The sequence below is a fragment of the Dermacentor variabilis genome, chromosome 1 (genome assembly GCF_050947875.1).
Source record: "Dermacentor variabilis isolate Ectoservices chromosome 1, ASM5094787v1, whole genome shotgun sequence".
Taxonomy (NCBI): domain Eukaryota; kingdom Metazoa; phylum Arthropoda; class Arachnida; order Ixodida; family Ixodidae; genus Dermacentor; species Dermacentor variabilis.
Genome location: NC_134568.1, coordinates 287,846,640 through 287,863,711, shown reverse-complemented (window position 1 = coordinate 287,863,711; position 17,072 = coordinate 287,846,640). Strand labels below are relative to the sequence as shown.

Here is a 17,072-nt window from a genome sequence, read left to right as displayed (position 1 = left end):
CGCTGAAGCTTACGAGATATGCAGATAGGCGCTTGCAGCTGCGACCTTCCCGCTCGGATGCATGCGGTGAAAGGCGTCGTCGCTCTGTCCTAGTAAGAACCAACTTATTTAGATATGCTGTGGAAAATTTGGTCGCGTCAATGTGTTGGTTACTGAAACGCGTAGACAGCGTCTGTTCTCTTTTAATGACATCCGGTGAAATCTACAGCCAAGAAAGGGAAACAGAAGGCCTTTTGACAACGTTAAGTGGGAAGTTCGCACCCTGTTATGTTAGTTACGTTTCTGTGGCCTGACCCGCCGCGCTATCCCATGTGACTGCGGCGTTGCGCTGCTGAGCTCGAAGTCGCGGCGTCCATCCCGGGCGCGGCGGTCGAAAGAGAGAGACTTAGACGAAAGAGACAGAAGAAACTTACGTGTTCCCAGATTTACACGCACGTTAAGGACCCACATGCAATCAAAATAAATACCCAATACGGCTTGCCTCGTAGATTGTGGTTTTGGCAAGTGCAACTCCAGAATTAAAATATTCCACCTAAGCGGACTGCATATCTTTGCGCTGAGGCTCGCAGTGCCCTTGTACTGTTTCTGAATCATTTGGCGTGGCCGAAAACTTTCGCGCGGGTCCAATTAACGAACGTCAACGAATGGGATTTTTCAGCCCTCCGGCACGTATAGTATTGGCATATGAAATTCATCGCGAAAATGTTCGGCAATAACAACGACAGCAGTTTTCTATATAGGCTCGTGAGTGAATAGAGAGAGAGCCAAGAGAGAAAGAGAGAGAACGGCAGGGAGTTTAACCAGAGAGAGAGAGAGAGGAGGGAAGACGGAAAGGCAGGGAGGTTAACCACACTGAGTCCAGTTTGCTACCCTACACGTGGGGAGGGGAATGGGGAGTGAAAGAGAGAGAGAGAGAGAGAGAGAGAGAGAGAGAGAGAGAGAGAGAGAGAGAGAGAGAGAACTTCGGTGTAGGATGTCTATAGTTGGGAACTCAAGTCTGTTGCCCTCAGGTAGCGAAAAAGTGCTCGAACTGCTTTCTGGGCTAATGAACTGTGAGGCCAGGCTCCCAAGATCTTCGCTTCCGTAAATGGCCTGTCATCCAGTCTATTTAGGGCACACTGGAGAGTCTCACGTTGATTATCGAAGCGAGAACAGTGGCACAGAAGGTGACTGATGGTCTCTTCACACTTGCACTTAGCGCACATTGGTGAATCCGCCATTCCAATACGATAGCTGTAGGAGTTGGTGAATGCTACTCCTACCCACAGCCGACACAGCAGTGTTGCGTCACGTCGTGGAAGGTCGTCGTGGAATCTATTCTGGAGCTTCCCCAAGCCAAGTGATGAGCATTAAAGTCTCCCGTGATAATCCAGGGTCCAGTAGTTGCCGTCAGGATGTCTCGCAATCGGTCGCCGTCAAACCGACTATATGGGGATATGTAGGCGCCGATAAGGGTGAAGGCCACTTTATTCTTTGTAATGCGGAGACACACGTATTGGTTTCCATATGAGGCTGCACCGAGTGGGGAATGTAAGTCAGTTCTGTACGGATGTAAACAATTACTTTGCTGGATTGCCCGCACGTCGACGCCATAAAGGCTTCGTATCCAGAGAGTCTTAGCGCTTTTGACACGTTCGGTTCACATATTACCACTATAGGAAATCGGTTCGTGAAAACGTATTGGCGGAAACATGAAATCCGTGATTTAAATCCTCTGGCATTCCACTGGAAAATCGTCGCGCTACGCACTTCATCACGGAGTGAAAGCAGTGGAAGAGCCATTGTGCTTATGCAAGATTTGCAAGCACTGGGCTCAGGGCATCCAACACTTGCACTGCGCTTCGAGCTGTTGGCGTATTCGAGTAGCCCACAAGCGTGCGAATCGCATTTATCAAAGACTTGAGCATTGCTACAATTCGGCGGTCATTCTCTGTCAGCTCATCTGGGTGAGGGGTGGAGCATTGTGGTGCCTCTCCTTGTTGGGGTTTTTCCACAGGGCTTATCCTTGGCAGTGGTGGTCATTCCTCATCCACGGCATTCTTTTCAGATGCTCCGTTATCTATACGCGGTTTGGACACATTCTGCACTGGGGTTGGAGCATATTCAACAGCAAGAGGCTGTGCGGCACGCGTATTCTTTGTGCGGAGAGCAGAATTCCTTGATGAGCGTCTGCGACGAGAACGGCGTCGCCTGACGTCAGCAGCTGCTTCACGATGAGTCGACCGGTCCCTCACCATTTTCTTCAAGATGGAGAGTTCTCGCTTAACTCTAGGACACTCCTTTGATGAGGCATCGTGAGACTCTTGACAGTTCGGACACTTATAAGTTTTTGCCTGGCAGTTGCCTGCAGAATGTTGTGCTGCACAGCGGGAACATATAGCAGACTTTCCACAGACGGCGCTCCGAATTGCCGAATTTCTGGCAGTTTCTGCACTGCAGCGGCTTGAGAACAAAGGGTCGGACAGCATGTCGGAAATGACCTACCTTCACATGCGATGGAAGGCAGTCACCTTTAAAGACAATTTTCACGCATCTGGAAGTTCCGAGTCGGGCCACCTGTGGTATGTGGGTCCCATGATTGGCAGGCTTTATCAAAAGTGATAAATCCTCGCCTGAGATGGCCGCATCAATGTCATAAATGACGCCTGTAGTAGCCTCTTTTCCCATCGGGATGATGGTACGGACGTTCATGCCACCGAGAACAGTGACAGCATGCAGAGAATCTAACGCCGACGCTTGGGCGACGTCTACCGCGACAACATTCTTCCGAAGGTTGACTCGTACGTCCTTAATGCCATTTGGCAACAGTCTCTCGAGTTCAACCGATGCAACTTGCCTGTTGAGGAACCTCATGTTGTCGGAGGGTAGCACAGGTAAGAAAAGGAAGGTGTACTTCGGCGAACTTTGGGGAGTCCTCATAGCAGATGTGTCCACAGAGTCCCTAAGCATCCGCCGCTTTGCTTTCTGGCTCAGGACAGTCACGTAGTCGTCGTCGGAGCTGTCGTCGCTCTCGGTCTAGTCTATCAGGGTAGCCTCGCTGTCGCTCGAGAGGCTGTTCCGCTTCCTTGAGGCTGCCGACGCGGGCGCCGCTACATCAGGTGGGAGTGCGGGTGGCTCCACTTCCATTCCCGTCGGGCAGGGAACAGTGTTCCCCGGAAGAAAGCCAGAATTACCAAAAAATACTAGTGACGAAGAACAAACACTCAGCAATAGGATTGAGTGAGTGAGAGTGAGTTTAACCAGGCGCTCGTTCGGTCCGCTACCTTATACGCAAAGGTAAGGGTGTAAAAGTATCAAGAGAGAAGTGTGTGTGTGTGTGTGTGTGTGTGTGTGTGTGTGTGTGTGCGCGTGCGTGTGTGCGTGCGTGCGTGTGTGTGCGTGCGTGCGTGTGCGTGTGTGTGCGTGCGTGTGCGTGTGCGTGTGTGTGTGTGTGTGTGTGTGCGTGCGTGCGTGAGTGAGAGTGAGAGAGAGAGAGAGAGAGAGAGAGAGAGAGAGAGAGAGAGAGAGAGAGAGTGAAGTGTAACTTTGTGCTCATTCTTAACAGCACATAATGGTCGCAACTACTATTGAAGGCATACTAGCTGGGCTACTCGCTCTGTTCATTATGAAAAAAAGTCAGAAAGGACGGAAGCAAGAAAAGCGCAATACGCAACAGCGGATAAATTTTGCCTGTCAGTGCGAAAATCGGGGTTGCGACGTGGGTTTTTGTTCATGTCAAGGCGAGTTACAGCGTGAAAGCCCCAGGGACACAAGAAGACACATTGGACACATATTTCGAACGTATCGCCAAAGGGCACCCGCCAGGACAAACCCGATATACCGAGGCGTTACAAGGTACCACGACCTTCCTGCTAATGGTGATGGTAGTGGTTCTGCTGTTGCTAAACTATGGTACTACTGCTAATTTGTAATATAATGGTATACGATAACCATGTTTTTCGCGTCTCTGATTTCAGATACTGTTCTGTTTAATGTCCCTACCTATCTTTTCTCTCATTGGTGCGATTGCGTGAAAGCGGGCAATACAACGGAATATTGGTAAGGTACACCCCCCAAAAAAGATACTTGCAGTACACTGCCACAGGCACACAGATTGGCGAAAGACCTAACGTCGTCAGCGTTTCCGGCACCGGCTATACCCTTTAAACTAATTTAGCCATGTATAGTTTTGGGGCCCCTGACTGCGAGGGCTCCAGCCATTTGCTAGAAGCAAAAAGAAACTCATCAGAACCTCTTGTTCTAAGACAACAAACTCAGTTTTAAAACGAGTTGCTGCGGGACCAGCGGCAAGGGTGCGTGGGTGCTACAGCTAGCCACGAGCCGAAATGTCAAAGCCCTTCTTAAGTAAAATCTATTCATTCTTTACTGTTATAAACCTCTTGGCTATCGTATCATTTAATTTCATGATTGCGCTGTAAAAAGCCGCTGTGGGAAAGTAAGCTTAAAGGGACTGACAATCGGCCAGAATGTGTTGCGTGACGTTGATGGAATTGAAATGACCACGATTTATAGTGATAGAATCCAGCACGCTGTTCGCGATTTAAGCAGGAACTGTAATTTTAAATTGGCAAAGAAAGTCTCAAAAACCAGTAAGTGGCGAAGCCTGTCGATGAAATCTTGGTACTTCGGATGTGGTTTATGAGATTACTGTACGTAAGTCAGCTGTTATTAGGTACAATATAATTATTGCTTAATATTGCAGTTGCTATATTATTAGGCACTTGCGCTTTATTATATGTTTGGGAAATCAAAATCGCACGCATAGCTTAGGCAACACGCTGAACTCCGTATCACGTGTAACAGCGTCGTTTCATTTTCGATCCGGTTGGTTTCCTTTTGACTGGTTAAATACCAAAGCAGTTGGACAGAAAACTACGAACACATGTACATGTGTTCGCAGAAATTATTATCGCAGAAATACTGTAACACTTCGGAAAACATGAATCGCAGGACCACCTACTTGACAAACAAAATAATACTTTCTCACAGTTACGGCTGCACTTCCCCGTCTGCCTCCCGCTAATGTCGGCATATAATCGTTATTGCACTGACCTATCACCGTTTTCAGCATGCTTCCAGTGAACGACTACATCTTCACTGCAGATCGAAAAATACTGATAAAAATTTTGCACGGTGTTGTCCTCGTTACCGCTTCATTATTAGGTGCTCTAACCGGTAAGCTTTTTACCGCACACACACACAAAAAAAAACCATAGGTACCATGAAAATTGGTGGTCAGTCCCTTTAAATTGTTTTGGCGACGCGTACCCGACGCTGAAGTTCGCACTTAGATAAACTTCTATATACTGCCGTAAAGCTAAGTTTCTTTTTAGTGACACGATATTACAAGGCCGCACATGTCCCCCATGCGTGTTTAGGCCGCCATTAAAGTTAAGCAGCAAGGAATAGGTGAGAAGTTAGAAATCACCGCCAATCTCCAAACAATGAATAACATGCGTGCACTATACGACCAGATGGCAAAATTGAGGAGAGCGGCTCTAGGTGGTTTATGAAGTTAGTACAAACGGGCGCTTAAGAGATAAGATCGCACGTGATATCAGTGCACGCACTGATATCACGTGTGATCATTCTCGTTCTCTACTTCGTCACTCTCTACTCTCGTTCCCGGAGCGAACGAGGGCGGACATTCTTGGAATTTTACCGGAGGCTGTTTATTTCTTAGACCACAGCGCTTTTATTCTGTTTTCCCAGACACTATGGTTTCGAAGACAAACCTATAAACTATCTTCTACCTCCGCCCCATTTTCCTTTTTTTTTTCTCTCCTTTACGGAGGCTACTGGGTACCTATGCTCTCCCGGACCTATCACACCTTATTAATTATTTTGCTCTCGTTGCATATCAGACAATGAAAAAAAAAGCACAAACAAAAATAATATAGCAATAATTTATGGGGCTCTACGTTTCTATGATGCTCTTAAGCCATAAAAGAAACAGTAGGAGGGGTCATCTGGGCTGCTACCCTACTTTGAGTTTCATTACACTGGCGTTTTCCCATTCCGACCCCATACCGGCTGAGCCGGAATCGAACCTCCCGAGTTTGTGCTCAACAGGAACGCCGTAGTTGCGAGCCAGTCGCGCAGCGAGCATAGGTAGTTCGTGCGTCGCTAACGTGGGGCATTGTCAAATCTACAACACAGTCCTTGTATAAGAATGTCTGCGCGCGCGCGGCTTGGGCTACACCGTGTGGAAGGTAGGGATACCTGACTAATATGTTCAGCCGAGCTTCCCCCATATATTGCCACACCGCGATATACGTCGGCTTTCAGGCCTGATCAGCGCTGAAGCTGCGTGTGTCTCTCTCCACTGAGAGTCGTGCGTTGGCGAGTTGCCCGGCCACGGTCGACTGCCGAGTACGGGAAGAGATGTGGTTTTGCCAAATTTCAGAAACCGTTGGACTCCACGGCGTATACCGCGCGCTTAGTGTGAACCAGATTCGCGTGCTACTCGGCTTGACAGCCAAGGAACCACGCGTTAACCCATGGTCGCTACGTCGCGACGTACCGCAATTTCTGTTACCCTGTTAACCTTCATCAGATCGGGTCAGCAAAGGATCCGCTCTCATCCACGAGCGAATTGAACTGCTCCCCATCCCGGGAAAGGCATCATTGTTCGCTACGCGCAAATATAACAGCGCGCGCGTGCCTTTTAATCGTTTCCATCGTCTGCACCGATTGGAATTCTAAAGATTCGACTTGGACCGCTTTGTCGCTGTGTCCGCTAACCAGCTCGGCGGGAGGGGCGAAGACAAGGCAACGCGAAACGGCAGCGCCGCCGCCGCCGTTGCCTTGCCGTGTTGGGACGCGCCCAGCGTGAAAAGCGCGGAGGACCGGGCGAGGAAGTTTCCTTCCCTCTGCAAAAAGCTTACTTTCTGAAAAGCGTTCTTCCTCCTCCAGGCAGTGGGTGACCTTGAAGGACGGCGGCGAGGGGGGAGGCGCTGCTCGCTCCCCTCGCGCTTCTCCCGCCTCGGCGTTCCGCTTGGCCTTGCAGTGATACGCGGACCGGCTGCGAGAGAAGGGGGAAACGGCAATAGCCGCCGCGCGGGCTGCCGCTGCTTCGTCGCTTTCACTCCGTCCCCCCACACCCTCTTCCTCTTCGAGAGGCCCTTCGTTGGCGTTGTTTACTTCAGTGCATTGTAAATACTGTCCCATGAATGGAGCCACGCCGAAGACCGCGTCAGGAATTCGACAACGGTCACTTGGACGATACTGATAGTTCTATGCACTTGCATTGCTTTCTTGCATTACTCCTTAGCTTAGCGTACGTGCATGTACATGAGGGGAGAAAACGAGAAATAATATTTGGAGCTAGCGTGAAAAATGTCAGCTACCGTCGAAAGTATAGGAAAGTGGTCGGGAAAGACAGAGAGAGAGAATGAGGGACAGAGTTTAATCCAGGAAGTGGGCCTACACAATAAACATGCTTCTGGCGCGCCAAAGAGAAGGTAGACTACAGGACCGTATGACGAAGGTGGCGATGAAGCATCTGTACGATGTCCCATTCCGCACCCCGTTGTTCGGCACTTCAATCCGGTGGACGGCTGACCACTGTCCCATGTCACCGGTGCGTTCACAGCGATCTTAAACTGGACGGTTATTTTTGCCCAAGTCGTGTTTTAACCAGCTAGTAGCTGCTGCAAAGCATTATTTATTGCTCTAACACGGTCTTTACTTGTGTGCCCGAAGTCGAAGACGCGGTAAACTGCCGCTGTTCTGGCTGGACTTATTAAGGGATACCATGTCCTATAGTGCACAGAACCCGCACCAGTCTTGCCCTTACGCCAGATATTGTTGCCCATTTGCAGGAGCACAAGCGACAGAAGCCAATCCATAATACGGAACTAACAGTCCTTTTCTTGAGTCTTTCAATGACTGCCGCTCCTGCGAAACATTATTGAGAGCAAAGAGGTTGAGGTGGGGGGGGGGGGTGTTGCTCTACTACAGTGCCATTGCCTCGCATTCCACAGTAGTTGCCAGAAGCACACAACGTCAACTCCAACTTTAGATGAGTGGCTCATTCCGCAAGCAGAAAGCCGAGATCGTATCCTGGCCTTGTCCGCAAAGAGTTTCATCGTACGAGTGATCCGAGATCAGTATTACTGGCTCACTCACATTACTGTTCAAACCGTCTGAGCAACCTATTGAAGCGAATCTTTGCCTGCCCTCACTGGTTTTGCGTGGCGGCGGCACCTGCTGGCCGCTGCTGAGTCGGCCGGTACCTTGGTGGGTATACATTTGTGGGTACATATACGAAGGCTTTATGTGCGCCGAATTCAAGTACCAGCGAACGCGCTTCTTATATTACACCTGTATGGCTGACTGACGAAAGTATAGCGCCACTAAGTGCACCTCTGTTGTGTATAATAATAATAATAATAATAATAATAATAATAATAATAATAATAATAATAATAATAATAATAATAATAATAATAATAATATTAAGATTGGCAGTTGAGCACCAAGGACGACACATTAACAGCGACAGCAAGGTTTAGCGTTACGCTTGCGTTACTCGGGAGGTGTTCGGACTAAACATGCGGCGGCGGCACGTTAGTGCAACGCAGCACGCCAGGTAACTGCTGCTCGGCAGAAGGAACAGCGCCCCGGCAGCTACCAGGCGTCTCACAACGCTGGCGGGATGAGGAGGGCGCCGCCAGTGGAGTCGCACCTCGATGGCCCACGAGAGCGTCGGGCAACCGTCCGCCTTAGCCAGCGCGCAGTGAAATATTAAAGAACATTATAGCTTGGCAAGTTACTGCTCAGACCAGAGCACACAGCAGCTCAGCGGGAACGCCGTGCTTATAGCGTGCGTGCGCAGAGCGCTCAGGCCAACAGCGCAAAGGAGACTGCAGCCCTGGCTACGCCACCGAGTCATAAGCGTAGCGTTGACGGTGCGTCGCACTTCGCGCCGACGTTTTTGCAGCCAAGCGCGCTCCACATTTACGAAGACCTTCTGACACCCGCGCGCGATCGGCGCGTGCGCAGTCAACAGCCGGACAGCACGACTACGGCGGTGCCAACAGCGTGAATGCGCCAAGAGAGAGAGATGAAAGAAAGGCAGGGATGTTAACCAGTCAAGAGCACGGTTGGCTACCCTACGCTGGGGGAAGGGAAAACGGCCTCGAGTGACCGTATAATTACTATCGCAATGATAAATTCCTACTAAAACCTGGACATATAATCTCGGCTCACAGGCATCTCTAAAGCCTACTGACCTCTTAGTGGAACGGCGCATTATATTCAAAGATTATATTCAAATCTCCCCCTTCCACTCTGTTTCTCTTTTTATCCTCCTTAACCCTTCCCCCTGCGCAGGGTAGCAAACCGAAACTACCTCTGGTTAACCTCCCTGCCTGTCTTTGCATTATCTTATCTCTCTCTCTATATTCAAAGCATTCGTTGATTTACTTTATTTTCTTTATTTAGCCAATCGGTATGTGCTATACTGGTTGTGTGCCCATGTGCTAATGTGTGTGTGCGCGCACACAGACACACACTGAAAAAATTAAAGCAAACAACCTTCTGAGTGCCTTGTCCAGACATTGCTCTCGTGGCAGCAAACTTAGTTGAGGCTTTTGTCCTTCAAGAAAACACGAAGTCGCGGAGGTCTGCGAGACCCCGAAGCACGTAGATAACAAGTTTGACGACCTTACGATCTTCTTCGGAGCAACTGTACTTTCCACAGTCAGCTCCTCTCTCTCTCTCTGTACGTTTGTTTGTCAGACATATGCTTCAAGCCATACTTGTTGGCGCCGTTACGTACAGGCTTTATGACTTTCGCCTTGAGTAAGGGTAGAAAGAAGCGGAATTGTATGGCGGATCGCCGCCACGTTGCTTTCACCTAAACGTCCGGCTTCCCTCTGCGCGAAAAGTTCGCGTCCACGCGCTGACATTAAGAGAAAGGAACGCGCGTAATATCTTCGCATTACCATGGGATGGCAATAAATCTGCTCGAAGCCCAGAGGCCATGCTCGGATCGACACGCTTTCGGTGTCGCTGCTAAAGTATGAGGAATGGTCGTCATTTTTTCATTTCGGAGCCGCTGTTCAGGCGTACGAAGGTGTGTGCAGATGCGTCAGAATGGACGTAAAAAAATGACCTTTCCGGGCGCCAGAGACGCGCGACGAAGACTCGATATGGTATATAGTACGCAACGGCCGCTTGTCAGTGCACCGTGCGTCCGCTCCCAATATTGCCGCCTGGTGAACACCAGACACAAGAAAAAGGTATGCGGCTCCATAGCTATGTATAGGGCAGCGATAATTGTGAAGGACTCACTCGGAGCGAGTTGAGATGAAGGCCTATAGAAGCGGTGGGTCACGGGTGACCGAAAGGAATGCTGACTTCCAACGATCCGCCCGCTCGACGTGGATGACGTTTCTGTGCTTGCATGAGGGTGACAGCGTGTATGCATGCGCGTGTAAATGTGTAAATGCGTAAACATGTGTAAATGCGCGCAGTGTGAAACGCCCTTTGGACCCTCACATGTGCACCGGCCGTTGCAGTATGCAAAGCCGTGCCACGTAAGCGCTGTTTGCACAGGGCACGACAACATGTATTCGCTGCCGAGCGTTCATCAGCAGTATTCATGCTCAAGCGAGAGGGGGGGGTGGGGGAGAGAATATATAGACCACTTAGAATGCTATAGAACGAAAGAAGCGATTTCAAGGGAATGCCCAGCTTGGGAAAAGTCACTATGGTGAGTGAATGAATAAACGAATTAATGAACCATTTATTTGGCGGTGGCCGACCGGCCGCTTATTAAAAAAAAACATATTGTAATCTATATGAAGCGAAGATTTAATGAAGCAGGTAATTAAATGCTATGCAAATAATGGCCACGCGTTCAATTGTGTTTACTTTCTTCATATGTAACGTTAATCTGATGCAATGTTTAAGTTTATCCGCCACAAAAATAAACTACACCATAGTAATATTGTTACGTAACAATATCCTGCAATTTTCATTTTAATGTGCTACAACCGCGCGCAAGCTATGCCGAAATACAAACACAAAATCAGCCGGCCCGCGCGTGCGTGTGCGTGCGTGTGTTTTCCCGGATTGTAGAGCGCGCGCGCACACACACACACACACACACACACACACACACACACACACACACACACACACACACACACACACACACACACACACACACACACACACACACACACACACACACACACACACAAACACACACACACATATATATATATATATATATATATATATATATATATATATATATATATATATATATATATATATATATATATATATATATATATATATATATTCCATAACGAGGGTCTCGAATCCGGCAACATTCGTCCCTTCAAGTAGCATGTGTGGGTTTATTGACCAGTTGCCTTTACCCAAAAAAGATCACGTACTCGTGACGCCTCCGGCAAAAAGGATGTTCCACATCCGCCGCCAAGGTTTGCGAGTGGTGGCGCTGGTTAGCACTCCCAGGGTTAGTTCTAGTAGTAAAAACATATACCCGAGAAAGTGTAATGGAGAACGACGCCGCGGTAGTTCAATTGGTAGAGCATCGCACGCGTAATGGGAAGACGTAGGGTCGTTCCCCACCTGCGGCAAGTTGTTTTTTCATCCACTATGATTTCCATTAATTTGTCGTTTTAATTCAATTAGCAAGTACAAGTAATTTCCCTTATGTTGTCCTTTGTGTCGTTGTTTGGTGGTTTTTTATGATATGACTTCATATATATATATATATATATATATATATATATATATATATATATATATATATATATATATATATATATATATATATATATATATATATATATATATATATATATACCACTACAGTACTGTCTAAAGCACCCATGCGTGAAAATATTGTTGCTGCTGCCTGGTTTCAAGCTCCACTTATTTCTTTATCATTTCTTTACTGTCGCCCAGCAATTTAGTACTAGGACAATTTTCGTTCGCTTTCGTTGCTGCTTGACACTTACAGTTGAAAACTAAATTTTCATAGGTTTGTAGGCGGCCTTTCTATACAATGCAGTAAAGTCACAAACTTTCCGCGACGACATGCCATACCGCAGCACGGATATTTTCTCGCAGGCGCGAGATATGTTACCTGCAACACTGACGTCCAAAATGACACCTTCGCTATATAGGTTTCCTTTTTCTTTTCTCGTTGGTCCTCAATGACGCATACTTGCTGCAGTACTTTACATTCCCGTAAATAAAGGATGATTCTGGCCGCTGCGAGCCTAGATGTCTGGCTTCGCTATGCAGCAGTAAGGCTTAGTCCCGTAATCAGAGAACTGCGCCAGTTCGAGCTGTAGCACAGACATGTATGTCTGTTTCTCACTCTTTACCCCTTTGACGCACCACAAACCTGTATGAACCAGTGTACACATGAGTTTGCACTTACTCCACACGTCAGCTTCATCGATTAGTATCTCTTTAGAAACGCTCAATGATCATCTCACACCGACATTCGCCCAATGGAACGGCATACCTCACCTTCAGAAGAAAGGTGTCTCCGTAGGTTGGTGCATTACTTCTATAGTGATTGACCTGCTTTTAGCCGAACCTGACCGATCCATTTCAGGTATCCTGTAAGGAAAAAAGAAAAGGAAGAAAAACGGTTGGTCATTTCGATGATCTCATAAAATATAGTTTGAGAGCGACTCGGAGATCTTCTATTCTGGTGTTTTTATGTACCACCGTAGTAGGTGGTTTTATCCCTCCGTAATTAGTTCATGATTTCCGAGGGAAGGGTTCAGAAAAAGTTCCTTTATGTAAAGGTGTCTCTTTAGAAAGCTGACGCCGGCTGGGTGCACCGGGCGCTTTGCAAGGAGCCAAATTTACCGTTACGTTCTGAGCACCGGGAAAATGCGAAATGTAGCATTGGTATGTTTCGCAAATGCGCTCAAGAAATCCTGCGGGCACAGATGATGAGCACCTGGCAATCTGGGCACTCGGCCAACGCCGACTGCCCAATACGCTGGCAAATTTTGACCACATATAGCTCCGGTTATCCTCCGTTCTCTTTCATCCCGCATTTCTCTCCGTGTGCCGACAGAAGGTTAGCTGGAAAGATTCCCAGCAGATTCTGCGCAAGTGAAACTGAATGGTCCGAGCAGTTACTACAGAAGAGACAAGCATTAGTCGTCATTCTCTACTTGAGCGACAAGACTTTGTACATCTGGTGAAAGTCTCCCGCTACGTAGAAATGCTGAACTCGCAGCTCAACTTGAGTAGCAGGTACGCAATGTAAGTTCGCCAGAATGGACCACAGTATACAGTGCGGGTGCAGTTAGAAAAGGAGACATAAGTGCAGATGCGTAAAGCTTGCAGAAAATGCTTACTAGAGTTCGTGTACTCTGGTGGAAAGCATTACGTTGGGAAGACTGGATGATTCATGAATGTCAGAACTCTGAGAACGTCAGTACAGTGGGAAACGGACGTAAGGAGCTTTTTTAGTCCACTGCAATACGTGCGGCTGCTTTGCCATGTTTGAACGTTGCATCATCCTTCGCAAGCATTACGACTGCTTTATACGCGAAATAAATGAAGTGAAAGTGACTGCTCTTTCAGGTGATGCATGCGTTATTTCTATTCCCGTGTACCTTACGTGAATGAAACTCAGCCATCTGAAGAAGTCGCCTAGCTACCCTGACGCTTCTTTTTTTCTTTGTGTGTGCGTGTGTGTGTGTGTGTGTGTGTGTGTGTGTGTGCGCGCGCGCGTGCGTGTCTGTGTGTGCGTGCGTGTGTGCGTGCGTGCGTGCGTGCGTGCGTGCGTGTGTGTGCGTGCGTGCGTGCGTGCGTGTGTGCGTGCGTGCGTGCGTGTGTGTGCGTGTGCGTGTGCGTGTGCGTGTGTGTGTGTGCGTGTGTGTGTGTGAGAGAGAGAGAGAGAGAATGGTCGTAGTTACTTCTGCGTTCGTTCAAAGCTACATTTGGATACGTTAACAGTGACATCGGAAGTAAGGAAAGAGCGCAGTGGCCCTCAATGTCAAACGAAACTGAATATTTAAATGCGCCTGAAAATACAACCATCTCGAAGTTTTAACAACACTGGATTAGCCGTAACCTTGGATATTGGGTCCCACACTCGAAGTTAGCTTCGAGCTTCTACTATTGGTTGCTATTCAGTGTGTCCTGTGGCCTCACCAGAAGGAAGCTTTTGCATTCTGGCCCCTTCGGAACGCGGTCGCCGCACTGGCACACCTAACCAGCCACAACGTGTTCAGTAGCCGAACGCCATAGCTGTTGAGCAGCAAGCGAGAGATACGATCATTGTAAAATAACATGCATAAAACATGCCAGCTACACACTCTAGGCGCTGTAGTAATGGCCGCGGAAAAAGTATGGCGCAAAAGGGATGACACCTGGCACCGACCTCTTTCATTTTCTTTCTTCCCTTTTAATATCGCAAGACCGTGCTTGCGGCACATTTTGTTTCATTTTTTTGACCGACTCCTGAAAGAGCGAAGTCGCGGTGTTGAGCCGGAGATCCTAAGTGCCCGGATGCTTTTGGCTCCCCTCGCTCGAGGGCCCGTATCCCAGTGCCCTCTTGACGAGGCGTCCATCGCGACAGACAGCGCCCACTGACGTAGTCACCACCGGGTTCGGCGCGCTTTCGAGAGCCGTGGCCAGAGCGTCATAAAGCGTGAACAGGGACTGAGCAGTCGACAGAGGCGGGCCATCTCCGGCGCGCACTTGCCATCGACCCACGTCCCTTGGTGCAGCGCCATCTTTGCATGGTACCGTGGAGGATTCGGCATCACAGGCAAGGAACGCCCCGCTCTATTCATGTCGTATGCCGCTCGTGCGTCCTTTAACGCGTGAATAACGCTTTGCCTAGCGACCCAAGCTTTTGTTGAGCAAAGCATGGCATTCTCCCCGTCTTTCCGATCGCGTTCGCTCTCCCTTTGTGGGCCTGGTCCTTCTCGGCGGTTAACAGCAATTTTGCAATTTTGCGCTCTGTTGCGTGAGCACATCGCCAGCAGGAAGTAAACGGTTGAGTACAGTATCAACGTTCATGACTCATACATGAAAGCTGATAGGGTTTAACAACAATGGTGTCTCTGCAGCAGCGGTATAAAAGATACGGCGATGGACACGTGACTGTCTGGTCGAAACTACACAAGAAGATAATAGAAGAAGAAAGAGAGAGAAAACGAAAAAAAAAAAGAAGAGAAACAGCGACTAAGGAGCTCTCACTAAAGTTATTTCCGAGTGGCTGGCATATATATGTACTGCCTCGGCCATCTTTTTGACCTTTAACGGTGGACGCACACACACAAGATCCCCTTGCTTGTGAAACCGAATACTGAAATACTAGTAACGTAACACAAGGCGCTGCCGCGTCTGCCACTGACCAGCGTGCGCCTTGCCTGCGGGCGTGCGCCTTGGCAACAGCGAGCCGTCTTTCGCAACGCCCGCCCAGCAGTTCGCGTTGACGCTCAGCAGCCACCCAGGCCATGTTGCCTGATTATGCGTATACATTTCTAACCCGAGGTTGTCCAAATAATTGCGCAGGCAACCATCTAGCCGTCAAATGACGTGGCGCCCGTGCCACCAACAAATGTGACTGGCGTGAGAGCCGTGCAGCCGAAGCCTTTTGCGCAACCAGGAATCATGATGCGGGTAAAATCCGCGGCGCTGTTTCTAGGAGCTCTACGGTGCTCAGCGGTACTGGGGGTCCCTTTCATTTCGCTCACCGCTGGTTACAACCACGGGCTCAACCTTGACCTTCTGGCGTGGATCAATAGCGCGCCCTTGAAAGAAAAATAAAAAAAAAATAATAAGTTGGACTGCCCAACTGCGATCGCGATCGATAGCTTGGCTTCTGCGCATTGTTTCTGCCAGCAGTACTGTGCGTGTACGTCCACATTCCTATTTTGTTCGGCGTGACAGGTGATTTACGGAGATACTGCAGTGCGGTACTTCTGTTTTCGTCGCAATCGAATGAAGCATGCGCTTACCTGTTGCTATGCGGAGCGTACATGCGTCAAATTAGATTTGACAGCTTGGTCAATTTTCGGATACGTCTGTACAATGGCAAATATGATCGTTATACTTTGCTTAGGGGTGATTACATCAGGCTGGACATAAAGTCGTACTTCTGAGCAACAAATCGAAAACTTTTTCTAGGTTCAGCGGCTAAATCCAAAGGTAGCACTCAATACTTTCAGATATTCCCAGCAAATATTTTCTGAATTCTTGGCTGCATACGCATGGATGACGTAGGCGCTGGTTAGTAGTGTGCCTGTTGTATGAACTATCACTAATTTTTCGAAGTTGCTCAACACGCCATCCCCCTACCTTCTCGCAAACTAAGCACCCTCAGAAATACACTGCAGCGGACGCCTAATGAAAATTACTAAAGAAAATTAATTATAGGCCATGTGAAAAGAACAACACGGAAAACAGTTTTGCCAACTTTTGAGTGTCCCTAGAAGTGACGGCAAGGCAAAATAGCTGCGCATGTGGGCCCCTTAATGGCGAACTGCACCTCCGCCACGGGTCGGCCCGGCGTTGCATTATCTTCGGGATTTTTTTCTACACGCGGACACGATTGTGGGGAAAGTAGCCATTAACAGCTTCGCTGTAAAACAAAAAGAAAAGCAAGGATCAGCGCTTCCTTTTTAGGCGGGAGTGACGTATCGAATTGGCAATGCTGAACGATTGCTGTAAGTCAGCGGACATACGTACCAAACTAAGCCGGCACTTTATTAAAGTTATTCCTATCCTATCCTAAGCCGCCTAAGTGGGTGAAGGTATCGCCCATAGCTTGAAAACATACATACATACATACATACATACATACATACATACGTACGTACGTACGTACGTACGTACGTACATACATACATACATACATACATACATACATACATACATACATACATACATACATACATACATACATACATACATACATACATACATACATACATACATACATACATACATACATACATACATACATACATACATGCATGCATGATCGAGACGAAGGGAAACTGGGGGGCTCGAATTTTGCTAGTCACAACCGTATGAAGCCC

General features: G+C 48.2%; 1 long non-coding RNA gene across 1 annotated transcript in view; it reads right to left on the bottom strand.

The window, feature by feature from the left end:
- The window catches only part of LOC142566792 (uncharacterized), a 36,486-nt gene that overhangs the window by 12,417 nt on the left and 6,997 nt on the right, over positions 1 to 17,072 (bottom strand). The window contains exon 2 of the long non-coding RNA XR_012825129.1: positions 12,523 to 12,615. This is a non-coding gene — a long non-coding RNA (uncharacterized LOC142566792). The remainder of the gene's footprint in view (positions 1 to 12,522; positions 12,616 to 17,072) is intronic.